Genomic DNA, 4,466 nt, shown 5'->3' with positions numbered 1-4,466 from the left:
GTGCTGCCCGGACAGAGCCAGCTGCGCCGCTGCGCAGTCTAGAGCACCAGGGCAGGCCGGCAGCTCTCGCAGCCGCGCTGCCCGGCAGGAGCTTGCAGCCCTGCCGCCCAGAGCACTGGGGGCACGGCGAGCTGAGGCTGAGGACTAGCCTCCCTGGCCGGGAGCTCAAGGGCCAGGCAGGACGGTCTCACGGCTGTAGTTTGCCCACCTCTGTGCTGCAGGGCTAAAAATAGCCATGGAGACATTCCTGCTTGGGCTGGAATGCAGCTCTGGTCTCAGAGCCCATGTGTCTACACTGCTGTTTTTAGACTCACTACTGCAGATTTTATTTTTGCTGTGGAGTCGTACTCAAAGTTCCATGGCAAATTTGCATTCTAGGAGGAGACTCGAACCCAGGGCTTTCCTCTACGTAGGGCCCCAACCATTGGCTCATCCTGCCCCTCTGGGCCAGTCAGCTGCCTCAACTATTTGAACCTCCAGTTCTGAGCCTTTCCCTGTCTCTGCCACAGCTGCCCCATCTGCAGAATGGGGTTACTCCTCCAGTCCCTACCTCTGGCCTCGAGCCCTTGGAGGTGGATGCAGAGAATTACTGAGAGGAAATGCGGAGGATTATTCTTGCGGCGCTTTCATGTGTTACACTGCGTCCTGCAGATGTGCACACACGATCCACACACGCAGCCAGAGGACCATCCCCTCCCCTATGGCAGAAGCGCCCCACCCTCACAGGAGGCATTTAATAGGCTAGTCATGACGCCAGATGATGGATCACCCAGCGGGTGCATTAGGACTCCTTAAGCTTGGCTGCTTCCTTTGCATTTTGTCTGCTGCCAGCGCTGAGATTGGTGGTACCGGTCCCTGCATCGGGGAGCAGGTTAGGGAGGAATGGCTCTATTTGGGGGGGTTGTCAGTGTTGATGAAAAGCCCCTAAAAAACAGAGCCGGATCCTGGTGGAGGGAGAGAGGCTTAAGCCTAGGCCTGTCCTATTCCCTCCGCCCCTGCACTCCCCTTCCCCTTCTTGTCTGCACAGATAAGGATTTCTCTCTCCACTGTTTGAGGTCATTACCTCCTCCCCTGCCCCATCTCAGCCTCTGATCTCATGTGACATTAACCAGAAACATTAGACGCGGCTCTGAAAGGACTAGACAGGTGGGGAGAGGGGATGGAAGCCATCGGAGCGCTGATGGGGAGATTCAAAAGGGGCAAATGGCTTCACAGACCCCTAGATCAAAGATCAGGTACAGCAAGAGTGTCTCTTGCTTTCTGCATCTGGAAGTGCACATTACCCCCTGGGCCTGAGTGGTTTAGCCAATATTTGGGGCCTTGCCAGTTGTTTCCATTAAGGGAAGAAATAGATGATACGAGTTAGGTCTATTTTTGGTGCAATTCTGTTTATTTACAAAGAATGCGCACAGAGTCCTGGGCCTGAAATGCAGCAGGAACAAACAGCAGCAGGCAGTTGGCTTGCTCAGAAATCCCCAAGCCTGCCTCTCCAGGCAGTCCTGTGCTCCAAGGAGCTCTGTCCTTCCACTGTCTGTCAGGGCCAGACTCACGACGGCTTCTCTCCATTTCTGTTGGCTTTCTTCGCTTCCTGCCTCTCTCCCACACAGCTGGCCACACAGCCCCTCAGCCCCTGCATTTGCAACCAGGGAACCTCTCTCAGCCCACACCATTTAGCTTCTGATCAAGCCTCGCCAGGCAGCCCTTTGCTTTGGGCAGTGGCTTCTATTGTTTCCAGCTATCACTACGTACATGGGGCTTAACTGCTTCTGCCGGTCTTCTTCTTGACTATGGCAATAGTGAAACAGTAAAAGCAATGATGCGACTACAGGTGGATCTTTAGGTCTCTTATCCAGTACAGAGCAAAGGGGGTAGCCATGTGAATGGCTGCGACACCTCCAGAATGAGCATAGATTGGACAATCGTCCATGATATGTCCACCAGTTTGCACTGTGCCACTGTCGCAGTTCGTCAATTCCCTCCCTGTTCATGGTCTCTCCCTGTTACATGCATAAGCATAACGGATGTCATCAAATTAGCACCCGAATGTCCTGCAAAGGCCTCCTGGTCAGCAAAGCAACAGCAAAAATGGCCCCTTCTGCTAGTTAGCCAGAATGAAGGGTGTTTAGCACACCCATGGGCATTAACCAGGTCGGGGACTGTCTAGAGAACAAAGACCTGCTTGATGGCAGCCATTAGCACCCTGCAGTGGAAACACACCAATTCTTTTCAGGCGTCCCTCACTCCCGAGGTGACGCCCGGCTCCAGGGGTTGCTTCAGCCGATGGTAAATGCCAGGCAAACTTTTGCAAAAGTCAGAATTTTGAACCAGCTGCTCAAAGGTTGGGCTCAGTCTGAGGTAAGGTTTTTGGTTTGGGCCTTGGAAATTAAAATCCAGCAGAAGCCTGTTCAAGGAGCACAACAGCCCGATGGAAGCAGGTTCCGAGCCCCAGATTAAGGAATGTGACCCAAAGGCCAACTTTTTTTGCAGCTAAAAAGATGCATTGTTTAGTGTGCTTAAAGGCCTAGATCATCAAACGTATTAAGGGGCCTAATTCCCACTGAAATCAATGGGAGTTAGGTGCCTAAAGACATTTGAGGTTTTGGGCCTAATCTGCTAAAGGAGAAAATCATTTCCTCCCATTCCAGCTGCACCCGGCCTGGGACAAGGGCATCAGCGTATCTTGGTTCTGTTGCTAACCTGGAGGGTGACCTTGGGCAAGTAACTTTCTGCCTTGTCTATGGAGACTGTAAGCTCTTCAGAGCAGGCCTTGTCTGAGGCTCTGACTGCAGCACCTGGCACAACGGGGCTGAGAGCGGGGTTGGTTGGCTGCTGTCATACGGGGTAAGCCCAGCACCCTAAAATTTGACCTACTACAGCACCCATGCTACGTCAGTTTTGCCGCCTCTGCTCCGTGGATCATTTCAGCTGGGATCGCTCCAGTCTGGATGCTAACACTGTTTGCAGAGATCGCGGCTGGAGGCCAGCTTCTTCGGGGCTTGGCTGCCATTTCTCTAGCTCGCGCCATCACAAATTGCCTCCGCTGTTTCCCCCTTCCGCGTCCTTCTGTTCATCTCAAGGCGACAGACTTCACATTAATGGTTATGCCACCAAGGCACGATGCTTTCCCCAGAGCCGGAGGAACAAAACGTCTCTCTCCGCTGCATGAAATTTACATACTCATTAATGGGAGCAGCTTGGATTGGATCGTTAGCGCCGGCGCTTCCGTCTGCCGATTGGAGCTGGCGCGGCGCTTACCGAGCGGTGCCCTCGCTTCGGGTCCTGGAGGGAAACTCACTCACCACCCTGTTTCTCTGCCTCTGAGGCTCTTCCGAACCCACCCCTCCTAAAACCGGGAGCTGCTGCAGGGCCGAGAAGCACTGGCTTTCTGGCCTGTGTCAGCTGGCGGCAGTTCTCCTGTGATTAGAATGCAGTGAAAGAGGCCCGTGGGAGGGACAGCCCAGGAGACACCATCCCTTTAGCCACACAGTAAAACCAGTCCAGGCAGTGATGGTGCATGCTTGCTTCCCTCTAGAGTGACCAGACAGCAAGTGTGAAAAATTGGGACAGGGGGTGGGGAGTAATAGGAGCCTATATAAGAAAAAGACCCAAAAATTGGGACTGTCCCTATAAAATCAGGACATCTGGTCACCCTACTTCCCTCCCATATGTATACAGAGCATCCCCTGCCTGCTGGGACCCTGATCTGGACTCAGGGGCTCTCTTTAAGGAGATGATTTGGTTGGTGTTGGTCCTGCTTTGAGCAGGGGGTTGGACTAAATGATCTCCTGAGGTCTCTTCCAACCCTGATATTCTATGATTCTACGAGAGGAGTCCAAGTTCCTTAGCCCATCTCTTGCTCCCTCTCCCTCAGCAGTGCGGTCCGACTGGGGCCCTAGACTGGTGTTCAGGAAGTGTGGGCGATATTCCTGCCCCTGGGCTGTTAAGTGACCTAGGGCAAGTTCCTTCCCCTCTCTGGGTCTCTTTCCCCTCCCACCCTGTGTCTGTTTAAACAGTCATTTGGGGGCAGGCACTGGGCCTCACTAAGTTTGTACAGCCCCTAGCACAGTGGGCCCTGAGCTTGGTGCTTCTGTAACACGACTAATATCTGCCGCATGTACAAATCGCCCACAGCATATTGACTTCAAAGGGTACCGCTTCTCGCCTCACTGCTGGGAGATTGGGGGATGGATTGTGCAGTTGGACCCCGATGCTCCTAGGAACTGGGCTGAGACCCACCCAACTTATTTCACACAGACCATTCGAGAGCCATATGATGCCTTTGCACCACCAATAACTGGATCCGGTCTGATGCTCCTGGGGTGAACAGCTCCCTAGCCCAATCTCCCTGCAAACCAGCCCATCCCCTTTGCCACCGTTCCGGCACTCCTACAACTAGTTCATACATCTGCTGGGCTTGTTATTGGAGCGGAGGAGTGGGTGCTCATTCCCGGTCTCGGAGTGGAGAT

This window comes from Trachemys scripta, chromosome 16 (assembly GCF_013100865.1).
Source record: "Trachemys scripta elegans isolate TJP31775 chromosome 16, CAS_Tse_1.0, whole genome shotgun sequence".
Lineage (NCBI taxonomy): Eukaryota > Metazoa > Chordata > Testudines > Emydidae > Trachemys > Trachemys scripta.
The sequence above is the reverse complement of the archived record's forward strand: the minus strand, read 5'-3'. Positions refer to the sequence as shown.